The 18,038-nt window shown below is 36.1% G+C and overlaps 2 protein-coding genes across 4 annotated transcripts in view; one reads left to right on the top strand and one right to left on the bottom strand.

Moving 5' to 3' along the window:
* Window positions 1–3,297, bottom strand: part of LOC144974142 (uncharacterized) — a 21,433-nt gene extending 18,136 nt beyond the window's left edge. Inside the window, exon 1 of the mRNA XM_078917049.1 lies at window positions 3,109–3,297. The gene's annotated coding sequence lies outside the window, so the exon portion shown is untranslated. The remainder of the gene's footprint in view (window positions 1–3,108) is intronic.
* Window positions 3,298–9,938: 6,641 nt separating this feature from the next.
* LOC144972959 (equilibrative nucleobase transporter 1-like) overlaps window positions 9,939–18,038 on the top strand; it is a 41,425-nt gene continuing 33,325 nt past the window's right edge. For 2 of the 3 annotated variants that reach the window (XM_078914812.1, XM_078914811.1), the window contains exon 1: window positions 9,939–10,660. The gene's annotated coding sequence lies outside the window, so the exon portion shown is untranslated. The remainder of the gene's footprint in view (window positions 10,661–18,038) is intronic. The other variant, XM_078914813.1, reaches the window with a different exon arrangement.

Here is an 18,038-nt window from a genome sequence, read left to right as displayed (position 1 = left end):
AAGGTATCCAAGCAACTTTTCTCAATTTCATACTTTTTCAACTTGACTAGCTGTAAAAAATATTTGGAAGTGAAATTAAGCTTTGATGTTCCCTGAAGATGTACAAGAAGGGTTGATTTAATCATTTATGACAAGAACTCATTTTTGATTTTAATAAATTGACCTTCTAACTTCTAACTAAACTTTGCAATATCTCCTCAGTTTAAACCTTTTCACCATCCGACTGATTATGTCATTCACCGTAACACATAAAAAGTGGTTGTTTGGTTGTTGTGGTGGTGTTGGCGTGTTGAAAAAAAATGCGATCTCGAGGGCCGATAATACTGATCGTATAGACACTCCAACCGGATTTTTTAAAATTAGTTAATTAAGAATGGAGCATTAATATAGCGCAATATCCACTCAACAGGCTCAAAGTGCTTTACAGTGGGTTCTTAGACAACAGCAACATTTAACATGGACGAGACGTAACGTGATAAATTACGTTTTGTTGTTTTGTTTTGTTTTTTTTTTTAACGCATAGCATCCGCCAGCCGGATATAACGCACCAACACACAAAGCAATATGTAACCTTAAACGTTAAAAGTCTGATTAATACAATTTAGTTAGAGCTACTCATAAAAATGGCTGGTTAAAAACAATAACAAAGAGCTAAGCGGTATCGAATTCGTTTTATCTATAAACAAATATTCAAATACGCTGAGTGACTATGATCAGAAGTTGATTTTTTTTTGTCCATAAATATTCTGAAATGTACTCCTTGGTTGATATTGTTTGCAAATGAGATGGTCTATAGATAGTTCGAAGATGACGTCACTCAGGCCTTTGTTATTGTTTTTGCCATCCGCGTTTGTGAGTTGTTCTCACTAAACTGTATTAACCTGACTATAAAAGTTCATGGTTACACAGAGTTTGTGTGTTGGTCCGTTATACTTCCGGATGGCAATGTTGTGAACTCCTTGGCCAAGCGCATTCTATCTATAATCATTTCTTTACCTCCAAGCCGATGCCCCGTTCACGAAGCAGGCTGATATTTTTGGGACCACTTCTTTCTTGTATTTTCTTTCTGCTGTATCTGGTACTGTTGTATAGATAGTTCTAAGTTGACGTCACTTAGGTCTTTGTTATTGTTTTTTGCCATCAGCGTTTATGAGTAATGCTCACTAAACTGTATTAACCTGACTATAAACATTCATGGATACACACAGTTTTGTTATACTTCCGGATGGCAATGTTATGAGCTTCTTAGCCAAGCGCATGCTATCTATACAAATCTTTTCATATCTTTATAGATAGAACGAATTTGACGTCATTCTTTATTATTGTTTTTAGTCAGCCATTTTTATGAGTAGTTCTTCAACAACGAGTATAGATAGTATGCGCTTGGCTAAGAAGCTCACAACATTGTCATCCGGAAGGATCAACACACAAAACCATAATGTGTAACCTTGAACGTTTATCAAAAAACAATAACAAAGACCCTAATGGCGTCAACTTCGTTCTATCTATAACATCATTATTCTCATTCAATTGTATTAAACAGGCTATAAACGTTTATGGATATCCATTGTTTTGTGTGTTGGTATGTTATATCCGGTTGGCAGATGTTATGTGGAAAAGCGCATAGCATAAATATTACACTAGGCCCTGCTCCTTCACCGTTCATATTGATGCTGTGCGTTTAGGTAACTGCATATAACCTTTAACGTTTACAGTCTGATTGAAATAATTTAGTGAGAATTAATCACTAACAGACTGCCTAAAAAATAAGAAGAAAGAGCTGAATGACATCAACATCGTTCCTTCTATAGTCTGATTTGTTGGTTTTTTTTGTTGTCTTTATTTGGGGGGGGGGGTTGTTTGTTTTGTTTTTCTTTGTTTTGTTTGTTTTTGGGTTTGTTTTTTTGGTTCTGTTTGTTTGTATTTTTGTATTTGTTTTTTTTTCTGTTGTTTTTTTTTTTTTTTTGTTTTTTTTTTTTTTTAGTTTTGTATTTATTTATTTCTATTTTGGTTATTTTTGTTTTGCATTTTGTTGTTGTTTGTTTTGTTTTTTATTTTGTTTTGATTTGCTTTGTTTTTTGTTTTGTTTTTTTTTTTTTGTTTTTTTTTTTTTTGTTTTTGTTTTTGTTTTTTGTTTTTTTTGTTTTTGTTTTTTGTTTGTTTGTTTTTTGTTTTATTTGGGGGGGGGGGGGTACCTCTTTTTTCTTGTATTTTCTTTCTCCTATGTCGAGTATTGCTTAATAAAATCTTTTCAGATCGACGTGCACATAAATGTAAGCAGGTTTGACATTTGAACCCACTTACGGGCCTAGTTTAACATTGTTGTAATGGACAATGTTTTGCGTCATTGTTTAAATAGATTTCCATTACAACAATGAGACCATAAGGAATTGGGTTAATAGACCTGCAAATATGTGCACGCCGTTTCATATCTTTATATTACGCTATAACGCCTGCTCTTAAATTTGCCATTGTTCATTTTACGGTTGTTTTATCCATCGATATTTAATAAGTCCTACCAATGTCATAAATTATATATCCGGATATTTGTCGATGCATAATAATATAGTGAGTTTTGACAGTGCCTATAAAGGTTATTCATTAACCAGTTAATTGCCGTACTCTGGAAAAAGACACCTTCACGAGGTCCCAGGTTTCAGAATTTTAGCCATGATGTGGTTCGTTTAAATCGATCGGTATTTTAAAGACGTTTTCTGGCCACATTTTAAATAAGTATGTGTTTTTCGAGACAACGGCAGTTAACTGGTTAATAACAGCCAATTTAAAACCCGACTTCAAATCCCCCTCTCTCTCTCTCTCTCTCTCTCTCTCTCTCTCTCTCTCTCTCTCTCTCTCTCTCTCTCTCTCGCATCTTGCTGATGAGACCTCTAGTCTTGTAAAGCGCTTTGAGAACGTTTAGTGTGTATTGCGCTATATAATAGCTCAAGTTTTAAGCTCAAGTGTGGTTGTATACATATATATATATATATATATATATATATATATATAGAGAGAGAGAGAGAGAGAGAGAGAGAGAGAGAGAGAGAGAGCGAGAGAGAGGGAGAGAGAGAGAGGGGCGGGGGGGGGGGGGAATCAAAAGCCACTTACGTTAGTGCTTGAAATAAAGAGTGAATTAGGTAGTTATTGTCGGTGGTCTCAGGAACATGTTATGATACACCGACCCATTGTCGACATGGAATCAACATATTGTTTGTCGCTTCAAAGGAAAATTTTCCCACTCCATAATGAAATTTCCCATTAATGAATGTCTGGCGGATTATTCTAGATAACACTGGATATAATATCTTTACCGGTATCATATAACAGCTAATAATGGGTTTGATGTGCCGTAATGCGGATATTAGTAATAAGGATGATAATGATGAAGATGAATATTACTACTACTACTACTACTACTACTACTACTACTACTACTACTACTACTACTACTACTACTACTATTATCATTATTATTATAATTGTTATTATTATTATTATTATTATTATTATTATTATTATTATTATTATTATTATTATTATTATTATTATTATTATCATTATTATTATTAATTACTATTGTTATCATTATTATTATTATTATTATCATGATTATTATTATTATTATTATTATTATTATTATTATTATTATTATTATTATTATTATTATTATTATTATTATTATATTATTATTATTATTCATTATTATTATTATTATTATTATTATTATTATTATTATTATTATTATTATTATTATTATTATTATTCGCCAGCTGAATATAACGTATCGACACACAAAACTATGTGTAACCTTGATGGTTTCTAGTCTAATTGATACAATTTAGTGAGAACTACTCATAAAAATGGCTGGCGAAATACAACAGCAAAGAGCTAAGTGATGTCAATTTCTACTTCTATCTATACATCCTGCTACTATTAATCAAGTTAAGCCAATTCATAATTCAATACGTAACCTATTCATTGTTAGTCTTCCGAAGGACTTGTTACACACATCCAAGTAGTTTTGAACCGGAAGAGAGAAGGGTGTGACGCCGCGACTTCTGCTTCCCATTACCAAAAATGGAACACTCCGATTAGATGAGCAAAAATGTAAAGTGAATGAAGATGACGCCACTTTGTTCTTTGTTACAGAGAGCCAGTTAGGTAATTAGTTCTCACTAAATTCTCTCAATCAGAACGTGTGCTGGTAGAATGGTCAGGCGGTCAATACCAGTGAGCTTTTTGCTTGAATGCATGCCATCATTTGCAGACATCTTCAACCAAATGTTTCAACGTCATGGAGAGTCTGGAATGATGCTATGCTGATAAGCAAAACAATCATAACATCCCCCAGCCGGATATAAAGTACCACCATACAAAACTATGTTAAACCTTAAACACTTTTAGTCTGATTGATACATTTTAGTGAAAACTACTCATAAAAATGGCTGGCTAAAACCAATAACAAGAAGCTGAGTTCCATCGATATTGACAAAGCGGAACTGGTATCAAAACAAAAGCCTGAAAATCAAAGTCCCTCAAAAAAATGTTCGCCTAATGGGAGCTGTCTATAATCATGTTTTTGCCCAACCTAGTCATCGATCACATGATTTGTTGCTGTCCAATGATTGGATATTTATTAACAATTGCAAACACGCTGCTTTGTTTATAAAAATTGTAAACAACCCAAGTGTCAAGTTGAACAAAATGACCAATCGTGATGTCCGATATTTCAAAAGCTGTGAACACTTTTCACTATGGGGTCACTTTCAACACATATTCCAATGTGACCAATGGCCTCGAGCACGTGGAAGGGTAATATATATCATCCCTATTACACTGCTAAATTTAATCTGAAAGACCTGCTCCATCACAACATTGATTAGTAGAATTAAAAATCACGAGTCATACAGTTAAAAGTGGATTCGGGAAGTAGAGCACCACGGTAGATAAGCGGCTTGATACAAAAATAAAATTTTTAATTTTTATTTTTTAAAAAGATAAAGTAGTAATCACATAAATAAAACATGGTTGCGTCATTTGATACTGTCAAACGCAAATTTTCGTTAAGATAACGGAAAACATAGATTTTGAAGATAAGTTTATAATATTTACCTTATTCGTAATAGGTGAGACATGCACATCGGCCAAAGTAATTTGCGGCTATGTGGAAAAGTGATATGATACTCGCATCCGGATCGGAAGACCCTGAGTTTGAGTCACGCTCTGAGCGGCGGATAAATAAGTTCTTGGAAAAGGCTCTGTACCAAAATTTGAATCATACAATGGCAAGGATTCGTTTAACAAATTTACCCCAGTGACTGAAGAAGAAATCAGGAAAATTATAATATCTTCTCCCACTAAAACATGTTGCCTCGACCCAATCCCCACCTCACTATTACTTGAATATATGGATACGCTCATCCCCACTATCACTAAATTAATCAACGACTCTTTACAATCGAGAACAGTCCCCGATCCTTTCAAGCACGCCATCATTACTCCTCTTCTGAAAAAGACGAATCTGTAACCAGAGAATCTTAAAAACTTCAGACCAGTTTCCAATTTACCGTTTATTTCGAAAATCTTGGAAAAGGCTGTCGCAGCCCAACTGAACGATCATTTGGCAAACTACAACTTATATGAAAAAAATCAATCAGCTTATATGCAACATCACAGCACTGAAACTGCCTTACTAAAAATTCAAAACGACCTTTTGTGTGAGGCTGCCATGGGTAAAGTTTCGGTTCTGGTCCTCCTAGATCTAAGTGCGGCGTTCGACACGATAGACAATTCGATTCTAGTCGAGCGTCTCTCCAGAACGTTTGGATTGTCTGGAATAGTGTTAAAATGGTTCGAGTCCTTCCTTATCGGCCGCACACAAACAATTCAAGTAAAAGGAATAAAATCAGATATTTTTAAGGTTGACTTTGGTGTGCCCCAGGGATCTGTTCTGGGTCCCATTCTCTACACTTTATACACACAACCATTGGGAGGTGTTATAAGTCATCACGGTGTCACGTACCATATGTACGCTGATGACACTCAGCTCTACCAATCCGCAAAACCAAGCGAAATTAAAGGGTTACTGAAATCGATGGAGAACTGCATTGAAGATGTGAAGAACTGGATGGTAGTTAATAAACTGAAAATGAACGATGAAAAAACAGAACTCCTATTATGTAATCCTAAAAATAACATTTGTGAACAAGACCTTTCGATTTGTATCGATGATGTGAAAATAACGTTTTCCGAAAACGCCAGAAACCTGGGAATTTATTTCAGCAGTGACCTGTCCATGGAATATCATGCGACACAACTTTGCAAAGTACTGTATTGTGAAATTCGCCGTATTGGCCAACTTTCGGCATTTTTAAATCAAAATTCCTTAAAGACTCTAGTGTCTGCTTTTGTTTTTACTCGTTTAGACTATTGTAATTCACTCCTATCTAATTCCCCAGGTTTCTTGCTTGATAAACTGCAGCGGTTTCAAAATCAAGCTGCTAGAATAGTTTTAAGAAGAAATAAGAGAGAACACACGACTCCAATGCTTTTGACTTTATACTGGCTTCCCATTAGGGCCAGGGTGCTCTTTAAGGTTGGAGTCATGTGTTTTAAATGTTTTCACGGAAGCGCCCCTGCTTATCTCGATGATCTTGTCGAACCATACGTTCCGCACCGTGCATTGAGATCAGGTGATCATCGTCTACTTAAGTGCCAAAAAAGGGTAAAAAACTCTCTGACAGAGCCTTTAGCCACTTTGCACCGACTGTCTGGAACAATCTCCCCTTATCTCTTCGTGACGTCCCTATTGAACTCGCTTTCAGGAAACACTTAAAAACTTATTTATTTCGAGAATTCTTAATTTATTAGTTATTTTATTTGAGCAGACGATGATCACAGGATATGTATGTATATTATATATATATATATATATATATATATATATATATATATATATATATATATATATATATAATTTTATTTGTTTAATATGTTAAATAGTTGGATGGTGGAAGGTTTGTGTGTGTGTGTGTGTGTGTGTGTGTGTGTGTTTGTGTGTGTGTGAGTGAGAGAGAGTTAGAGAGCGAGAGAGACTGGGAGTGAGATAGATAGATAGAGAGAGTTAGTGAGAGAGAGAGAGAGAGAGAGAGAGAGAGAGAGAGAGAGAGAAATTTGAATGGATTGAAGTTATTGTTATGCGCCTAGAGCTTTATTGTACAGAGGAGTGGGTGCAATATAAATAAATTTCATTATTATTATTATTTACTCACATTCTCCCCTCGTACTCATGTGTAAAATGGGTACATGGCCGTTAACAGCGTTGTCTCTGTTGGGGAAAAATCGTAATATCGCCTAACAGGCTTCATGTCTCGTCCCACATGTTAAGTGTTGCTGGGATCAATTGTAAAGTTTAGTGGATATTGTACTATATATAAATGCTCAAGTTTTTCATCGGTTTCTCAAAAGAAATCTTTTCTTAGCAACATTGGTACACTCTATATCTGAATGAACCCTATTTTGTTTATCAAATACCTATGAAATACTACAGCGACATAATACTAGGCTACTACTACTACTACTACTACTACTACTACTACTACTACTACTACTACTACTACTACTACTACTGCTACTACTACTACTACTACTACTATTACAACTGCATTATCATTCATTCGATTTTTGACCAATCAAAACACGAGATATGTGACATCTTCGGACACACTTGGACAAACAAGTTTGTTTACCAAAAAAAAAAAGAAAAAATAGAATTAACGAAGTCGATGTCCCTCTTGTTTCTGATATTGTGTGTGATGATTAGTTCTCACTAGATTCTCTCACATTGTTTTTGGTTCATCCTTGGAGAAAATTAACTAGTTGAGTGTGTCTATCGCTTTTTACGTCAGTTGTGGGTATTGAAGGAACGAGATGACGTCATTCAGCTCTTTGTTATAGTTTTTAAACAGCCATTTTCGTGATTTGTTCTAAATATTAACGTTGAAGGTTACAAATACAATGCATTAAAAACATTATGTTCCCTGTTGTATTAAATTGTAAAGATGTCTGTGTGCATTGTAAAGTAAATTTGTTATGAGGGTCACATTAATATAAGATCCACACATTTCTATGGATGTTTATTTTGTTCGAGCAATGTAAACCACTAGAGATTTTCCATTTTGTGGACAATAAAGATTTATTACTATGGTTTTATGTTACGTTATATCCGGCTGGCGGATGTTGTGAGTATTTTACCTAAAGCCATATCATCAATAACCGTCATACTCTTTTAATCTTTTTTTAGCAACCTCCTGTGGGTTTTTTTGGCGGCGAGGTGAAGAAATGGAATCTGCAACCATGGTTGTCAGCTTGGCATCTTTAATACCATTTTTCTTTAAAAGTTAGAATCGCACTGGGAAAAGGGATCATTTTGGCATTTTTCTCAAATCCCATAATATTTACATTACCGAATTAAGACTGATATCCTAGCTGTTGATCCAAAGGCTGGTACTGGCAAGTAGCTATATCTTAGTTATACATTTTAAAAGATATGATTTAGGGGCAAAATTTTCAAACAAATTCTCATTGCCGATGAGCAACGTTGGGATAGCGCATTGGGAACGAGTTAAAATTTTCAAACATTGGAGTTCAAGAACACTCTCATGATACCCCTCCAATAACCGCGCCCGTGTCGATGACCAATTTTCAATTACCAGTATTCTGTGATAGTATATTTCGATTTTACATTGCCTTATTGATACATTTTTCATGACATTCAAAGTTGTGTAAAACTGTCTGTGAATGATACAATGCAAGCTATATGAGATTCTGTATTATAAACTGTTGTACAAGGCATTTAAAGGATAATTCCTATCAAGCCTTTAGTAAGATAAGATAAGATAAGATGAGATTTCTTTTCAAAATCTATTTTATTTAAAATCATTGCTATTATGATAATAGATATAATAAAATCGGACTTTCCCCTAAACGAAGGGAGTGTAAAAGAGAAATGTCACGCCTATGCCACGATTGCATAATTAGTGAATCGATGCAACGCTTGATTCAGTATTGTTTGAAAAAGATCTAGATATGTGTTACATAAAATCCTACGTGGAGATAAAGAAACGAATTTGTCTTTCCGTCTTGCTCAATAATTCTCATAATTCATTCAACAATTTGCACATCAAGTTACCCAATAATTCACCCAAAACAAGAGTTTTAACTCTATAATTCGGCTATGCCGCAGTTTGATTTTCATTCTAATGAAACGTATACCCAATTCACCTGTTTGTGTGTTGTGTTATATATAGTTCTTCAATATCTAACAAAAGCAAAAACAAAATGTTTTGGAACTTTGGAGATCTTTCCTGAAAATAAATATCTGGTGGGCCGTCTGATGGAAACTTTTTAACACGACACTCCGTTAATCTTTCTCTTTTTCATAGGTTGTCGAGTAATTTCTTGATTTTCATTCATATGAAAATATTATAATGAAAGCGATTCAATGCAATGGTCCACTACTGACTAACCAAAGAGACGCATTCAGTGACCAGAGGAAGAAATGCTGTCTTACCGACGTGCACATCATGTCTTACAATTCTCACTACACTATTTTTAGAAATATGTTATAGTTATATCCTAGAGGGTTATATTATGATGAAAATGCCATTAAAATGAAATAAGTATTTTATCGTATTTTATCTGGAAAGAATTGATGCAATCATCACATTTATTTATCGCTCTGATAATCCCTACTTTGCGGGAGAAGGTAGCGAGAATAGTAGATATGTTTTTAATTTTTTTTTTGTATGTCTTTTTGATCGAGATTTAAGTTAAAGAATTTAATATTTATTGTTTTTGACTAAACTGTAAGCATTGATTGATGACTGTTTTTAATTATTCTTATCACTAATACTTGTTCTCATAAAAGGCATATTTATGTAATTTCTGACCTCTGCAAAACACATATATGCCTACTGCCCACCAACGTTTGTTAAACAAAATTTGTTTACATTGTAAAGTCACCATGGTTTGTTCGTGGAAAAGAAACAATACTTAGCATTTTATTTTAATTAATTTTTTTTTGCAGCATGGATAAAGTAAAATCTCTTGTTTGTTTTGCTGTTTTGTTTTGTTTTGTCTTGTCTTTTGTTTATTTGTTGCTTAGGTTGGGTTTGTTTAGTTGTTTTATTTATTTAATTTTTGTTTTTTTTGTTGTTGTATTGTTATTATCGTTGTCGTCGGGTTTTGTTGGGGTTTTTATTATTGGGGGGGGGGTCTTGTTCTATCCCTTTTGTTTGTTTGTTTTGTTTTTGTTTGTTTATTTTTTTTCGGGGGGGGGGGAGATGTTGTTTTTGTTGGGGCTTGGCTTTTTTTTTTTTTCTTCTTCTTTTTTCATTCTCCATTTGGCTCAGCACTCGTCTCGTTTGGTTATTTATTTTATTTGTAAAAACTATCTGGTAACCTTGCAAGATAAGGTCTAGTTTCGCTTCTCCTTTTGTTTGTTATCGACTACTAGGCCGACATCACTCAACTCATTTGAGTTCGTTTTAAGTTCCATCGCACGTGAGTGATTTGTGAATGTGACTCATATTCATAGCTAATCTCTTATCAGAATCAAAGAGTAATAGGCGTTATATTTTCAGAACAAATAATTTGTTTGGTGAGTGATTTTATTCACATTTTCATTTTCCTTTTATTGAAACTTAGAGTTAGAGTTTAGAGTGAGGCCACCTGTGCCTGTATTCTCCGTGGCAGTACTGCGAATAATGATTTCCTCTATTCGCAGTAGATTAGTACTGCGAATGGGAGACCTTCCATAAGCTACTACATCCCAAGTATTCTTGTTCTAGTAGTAGTAGGGGGTTTGGGAGGGGGGAAACTTGTTTTTTTAAGTCTTCCCCCCTCCCAAACCCCCTACCCTACACTTACACACTAGACAGTCTAGAACTTCTAGAAAGAAGAAGGGGGTTTGGGAGGGGGGAGACTTTTTTTTAAAAAAGTCCCCCCCCCCCTCCAAACCCCCTTTTTTATAACATCGTGCTGTCATTATCCCCATGAAAATTCGTTATTCCCAGCTCAGACAGATATTTGAAACTCCGCTCTTTTACTTTTAAACAATTATCCACTTTCCAAATGCACATAGAAATAAGGAAAGTTAATAAAATATCTATAAAAACATAAAATTAATCAACATTAAATCAGTTGTTACTACATGTACACAATATGCGTCGACTTCGAAGTGGGTGTCATGGCTGAATGGTTTAGTCGTCTGCCCTGGAAGTTTTACCAGAATCGACGTTGCGGGTTCAAATCCTGGTTCCGCCACTTTTTTTTTTTTTTTACATTCCGTCTTCTTTTTACAGAACGGTGCAAGGGATAAATGTCCCATCCATCCTCCTCCCCCACCTCCTCTTTTTTTTAAAAACTCTCTCTCTCTCTCTCTCTCTCTCTCTCTCTCTCTCTCTCTCTCTCTCTCTCTCTCTCTCTCTCTCTCTCTCTCTTTAGTTCCTTTCTAGTTTCTAGCAAATTGTCATGTTCGTCCCCACTCCGTTCTCAAAAAGTGTCTAAAAAGGATAAATAATTAAAAAGCAAACAAACAGAAATATTCAGAGAGCGACCAAATGGTCAGATAGAGGAGAAAAAAAAAACAAACAATAATTTATAAAAAAATAAAAACAATTTTAAGAAATTCATGCTCAGAAACGGAACAAAAGGTCAAACAAAAAGGAGAAAAGAATAGACTCGCACAAAAAAAAAAAAAAAGTGGCGGAACCAGGATTCGAACCCACAACGTCGATTCTGGTAAAACTTCCAGGGCAGACGACTAAACCATTCGGCCATGACACCCACTTCGAAGTCGACGCATATTGTGTATATGTAGTAACAACTGATTTAATGTTGGTTAATTTTGTTTTTATAGATATTTTATTAACTTTCCTTATTTCTATGTGCATTCTGAAACATTCCATATTCTGGAATGTGGATAGTTGTTTAAAAGAGCGGAGTTTCAAATTTGTGTCTGGGGATAACGAAATTTGGTTATCCCCAGACAGGTGTCTGGGGATAATCACAGATAACATCGGAAGAAGACTTGGGATGTAGTAGCTTATGGAAGGTCTCCCCTGCGAATTGTAGATGGCGTTCGTATTCGTTATTCGCAGTAGTACTGCAGATAGTAGAGATATCATTCATTTCAGTAATTCGCAGCATCTAGTGCGGCAAATGTGGGTTCTCATATATTCCCTCAACCCTAAGACAAAATAATACGCTAACCTTTCACTATAGCCCTAATAGTAATAGATAGTTTGGGAAAAACAAACACCCTAGACCCAGCACATTTACTAAGACTTATGACAACCCCAATAGTAATAGAAAAAAAAAGACCTTGGGCTGCTGCTGCTTTCAATACTTCACAAAACAAAATTAAGTGGCAATTCGAAATCGAGTCTTAGTCTCCCGTGGCTATTCAGACTCAAAACTCCAATGAGCGTGCTCATACTCATACAGAGGGGAGGACAGCACAATGTGGGCAGTAGGCAGAGGGTGGAAGGGATAAAGAAATAGAAAAAGAGCTTTTTTTTTTCTTTTTTTTTTGCTCCATTGGTTCGAATCCGCTCGCTTCCTTTTTTTTGTTTCCTTCTGTTTGGATTTTTTGGGGGGTTTTTTGTTGTTAGTTTGTTTTGTTTTTGAGTGAGTCTGTTCTTTTCTCCTTTTTTGTTTGGCCTTGTTGTTCCATTTCTGAGCAATTGTTTTTATTTTTATAAAATCTTTTTTGGTTTCTATCTGACCAGTTGACCGCCCTCTGACCTTTTTTTGTTTGTTTACTCTTTAGATATTTTTATTCTTTTAGTATATATACGTTTTGTTCTATAGAAAGGAACCAAGAAAGAGAGAAAAGGATATAAAAGAAAAAAAAAGAGGGTTAGGGGTGGATCGGACATTTATCATTTGCAACGCTCTGTAGAAAGAAGAAAAAAAAGTGGCGGAACCAGGATTCGAACACACAGCGTCAATTCCGACAAGCCTTCTAAGGCAGACGACTTGCCCATTCGGCCATGACACCCACATGAATGTCGACGCACATTGTGTATATATATCCATGGACTGATTTATTGTTAGTTAATTTTATGCTTTTATTGATAATTTATTAACTTTACTTATTTCTATTTGCATTACGGAACTTTTTCATATTCTGGAATGTGGATAATGTTTAAAAGAGCGGAGGTTAAAAAAAGTATATAATCGTCCATCATTATTGCCAGATAGGTGTCTGCCAATAATCACAGCATTATGGTGGCCTTGTGGTATGTCACTTGGAAGGTCCTGGGTTTGACCATCGCTCTGCGCGTAGTTGAGTCCTTGGAAAAAGCTCTTTACTCACATTCTCTCACCGTACTCAGGCTGATAACAGCTTTGTCGGAAAAAAAATTGTAATATTGCGACAGACGTCATGTCTCGTTCTTCGTGTTATTTGTTGCTGTTGGCAGTTGGTCAAGGACCCCTTCTAAAGCGCTTTGAGCATGTTTAGTGGATATTGCACTATATAAAAGCTCAAGTTTTTTTTTTTTTCTGGGAGTGTCTGCGTACATGGTATCCGGGCACCTAGCCTCAGGATCTACGTACATAGTAACTGGTTTGCCATTACAATACAGGCAATGGATGGACCTTGCTGTCTTGTGTGTTTGTGTTCTTTTAAAAAACCGCTACTACCATCACTTCTACAACTTCCTCCAACACATCAATATCCCTACACCACCGCTACGACTACCACCACCATATCATCATTATCACTACAACCATTACTGCATCCATCACCTCTATATCGTCAACAATACACCACTTCTACCACCAACACCACCACATACATAATCATCATTATCATCACTACACCACTAAACTAGCCACTACTGTATTATCATTATTGCCACCAATGCCACAATTAATTTTGCATTTTATTTCTCACTATGAAATTGGTTTTGGACCTTTACTATATCGGATGCTTATTTGCAGTAGTACTCCAATAGTGATTTTCATGGCAAAATGACTATGTGCAGTAGTAAAAGCGCTCTCCTGACCTGAAAATTAGTTTTTGTTCCCTCACTGAACACAACAATGTATTTTCTGATCAAAATGGCGGTGTTGTCGAATGACTGGAAGTTGAATGAGAGTGTTGAGACGATTGGAACATTTTGTGTCACTATGAATTGAGATTTTGAACGTTTCAATTTTTCCTTCAAGTCTGAAACTTGACTAGCTCGTGTTTTGTTTTGTTTTTGTTACCCCAGTCCAATCCATGACAATTTCCTCACCTCTCTGACTTGATCATTTGTTCATGTCTTGAAATCTTATCAGATCTTATCTCATAGTGGCCAACTGTCACGATACAATCGTAACTGTTACAATTTGCACTGCTAATTGAATTTTTTAAATTGATGGAAATGGCTTATAGGTCCTGGGACTAATATGTGAAGGCATATGACTATATAATTGCCAACTTCCCTCTAGAAAATGAGATCTTGAAACATGCTGAGGTGGGGGTGTATGTAAGAACAGTTGTGTGTCATTCAGCTCAATGAGGATTTAATTTACCAGAAAGTTTAGTGTTTTGGTCCTTGTTAAGGATGGTGAAAATTCTGGACAAACTGGAGTATGAATTCAAAATAATAGATAGCACTGAAAACTTTGATCAGAAAACCCCTCAGCTTTCCTCAATTCAGCATTAAGCAAATTTGTTGATTCTCTTGGGGTGTTGAAGTTTCAAAGGCTTGCTCACTTCATGTTAGGACTACTGACCATCCCTTACTCAACTTGTAAATGTGAACACGTGTTTAGTCAAGTGATGAAGAACAAAACCAATTTCAGAGGATCCCTCAGTATAGATATGTTGGTAAGCCTTCTTATCATAAAATCAGACTCCACCCCTTGCTATAAACCTGAATGTACATCAGATTTTCTGAAGGGAAGAAAAGCTACTACTAAAGTAGCAGTTAAACCCCAGCAAACTCTTGGACTATATTTATTGGCAGGCATTGAGCTGTGATGTACAGTTGAATGGTAATCTGCAGTGTATGTAATTATTACATAGGTGCCTAAAAGATGAATTAATTACTTTTATGATGCTGTGTTGAGTCGAAGCGATGGGTCACGTTTGGATGTTCTGTTTTTGTTCCTTGAAAAGTTGTCGCTATGTTACCTGTTAGATTACTTTAATGAGAATAGTTCTGTCATAGTCTCTGGTCAACCTGGACCAATGGCTGGTGGGCATTAGTTGGTTGCTAATCTGGGAATAAGGGAGGAATGCATACCTCTATTCAACTAGGGCAAAGATAAGGACCACAACAACACTAAGACCATTATAACAACAGGGGCACTGATGAAAGAACCCTAATTCCTTTTATTTATTTTTTTGGATATATATTTGATCCTTAAATTTTTTATATATATAAAATTTCAGAACCTATCTTCCTCTCACCATTAGTCATTAGAGTTCTCATTTTTTTAATTTTTTTTTTTTTTTTTTGGTGGGACTAGAATTTATTTGTGTATATCTGTACTGACTGAGCAACAAGCATTACAATTACGAGGGCTCTTTCAGAAATAACCGAAAAATGCCCATTGCTCAGCAACCAGTGGAGATTTTTTAATTCTGTAAACGACATTATATTCCTTATTTCCTTACGGATATTCCCAGAAGTTATGAAGTGCATCATTTTGCACAATGAATTTCTAGACGATTTTAAAGATGGCGGCCCACCTTGAAACTTGGTCAAAGGAGGAAATCAGAGCTCTCATACGTTTTTTGAACGCCAAAAGTCTGAATCCTACCGAAATTCATAAAGAACTTCAGAGTGTATATGGTGAGCATGTTATAAGCCGTACACAAGTCTATCACTGGTGTAATTTGTTTGAAGCCGGCCATTCCGACTTGACAGACAGGGAAGGGAGAGGGCCTTCGATAACTGCAACGTCAGAAGACAATGTGAAGCGAGTTGATGAGCTTATTCGTCAAGACAGGAGGTTGAAACTTCATGAAATCGCAAGCAGTCTTGAAATTTCGGAAACTTCTGCCCATAGAATTGTATTTGATGAACTTGGCTACAGAAAAGTCAGCGCAAGATGGGTTCCTAAGCAATTGACAGACAATCATAAAGAACAAAGATTGGACATCTGCAGGGAACTTTTGAGAAGAAGCAAGAGCTCACGCAGGGTTCACGGGCATACTGCCAACGCCGGCGGAGACTTTCTAGGGTACGATGTGACTTTTCTTGACAGCATAGTCACCTGTGATGAGACTTGGTTGCACCATTGCACCCCAGAAACAAATCAAGATTCGATGACATGGAAACATCCATCCTCATCTGTCGCGAAGAAATTCAAAGTCATGCGGTCAGCAAAGAAAATAATGGGAACTGTTTTCTGGGACAGTCGTGGTGTTATTCTATTTGAAACCTTACAACCTGGAGAAACAATCAATGCTGCAAGGTACTGCCAAACTCTTGACAAGCTTAGGGAGGCCGTTCGCAGAAAGCGCCCAGGGCAGTTGACCAACGGGGTCATTTTGCAACACGACAACGCTACACCCCACACAGCACGAGTGACGCAAGGTTGGCTAGAGAAATATGGATGGGAGATTTTGCCACACCCACCACACAGTCCAGACCTCGCACCATCTGATTATCACCTCTTTGGGCCACTGAAACGTGAGCTGGCAGGAAAGCGCTTTGATGTCGATGAAGAGCTTGTTGACCATGTGCGGAAATGGCTACAAAACCATGACGGAAATTTCTTCCGAGAGGGTATCTATTACATGGTGCGGCGTTGGCAGAAGTGTGTCGACAGACTTGGCTGTTACGTAGAGAAATGAAGGACGAGTCAAGGTATGAACACGTGCAAGAATTTTGTTGATAGCATAAAAAACGCGGATTTTACAGGCATTTTTCTGTTAATTATGAAAGAGCCCTCGTACAATCAGATTACCCAATAATTTCAAAACAACTTAAGAGCTCTTCAAGACATCATCTTGTTATCATTGGAAGTCATTTTGATAACTCTTATCGTAATTTTTTTTGTTTTTGTTTGTTTGATGGTTTGTTTTTTGTGTGTGTTTTTCTGTTTGTTTTGTTTATAGTTTTTTTTGTTCACATTTTTTTCTTCTTTTTTTTTTTACACTGGAAGTCCCATGAAGCCGGAGTTTTAACTAGGTTTTTGTTGCATTTGCTTGCTACGCTAGTCAAACAGATCACTCACTCAATCCTCTCTGGGTCTGCTGGCATTTGAGGCGATACAAGGGAACTCCACATGGTCCTGTCAGCAGCTATTCTTGTGGCCATCTCGAGGGTCAGACCTCTAACAAATCTAACAGACTCAATAAGTCGATCACTGCTGGGTGGATAGGGGAGGGGAAGAGATCAGAAACAGGAGACTGCATCCTGGACACAATGCTCGAACTTTTACTAGTGAAGCAAGTCTACTGCTGTGTTATTTATTGGGATCTTATCTTCTTCTCTCTTTCAGTGTGTGTGTGTGTGTGTATCTGTTGTTGTTTTTTTCTCCACTGTTTACTTGTTGGATGAATGATTCCCTTTAAATTCAAGACTTATTGAAAATTTTATTTAACAGTGTTAGTTGGCAAGATTTATTTATGAATCTTGAGCAAAAGAGAAGTGTGCTCCTCAACTAAAAGGAGAATTGGCATTTCCTTTTCTTGATCACGTGGATCTCATTGTTAATATAACGACATGAGAAATGTTAGCTGTCAGCAGCTGTCGATCAATCATATTATTCACTGACACCTCATCATAAGGTAATGTTACTCCCTTGCCTTTATCTAGGTCTAAAAAATGGGGTTTTTTGTGGGGGGGGGGGGGGGGGGGGGGGGAGTTGTTTTGTTTTATTATTGTTGATTAATGAATAAAACCCATTTGTGAGATGTAGCTGAAGATAATTAATAGTTGTCCACTCGTCAAATATTGTTGCAACATATGCTTATTTAGACAAATTAGTTAAAAGAATTATAAGAATGCTTATGAATTGAACAA

Source organism: Berghia stephanieae, chromosome 5, assembly GCF_034508935.2.
Source record: "Berghia stephanieae isolate SIO BIC M18660-M18661 chromosome 5, UCSD_Bste_1.3, whole genome shotgun sequence".
In the NCBI taxonomy this organism is placed as follows: Eukaryota; Metazoa; Mollusca; class Gastropoda; order Nudibranchia; family Aeolidiidae; genus Berghia; species Berghia stephanieae.
The sequence above is the reverse complement of the archived record's forward strand: the minus strand, read 5'-3'. Positions and strand labels throughout refer to the sequence as shown.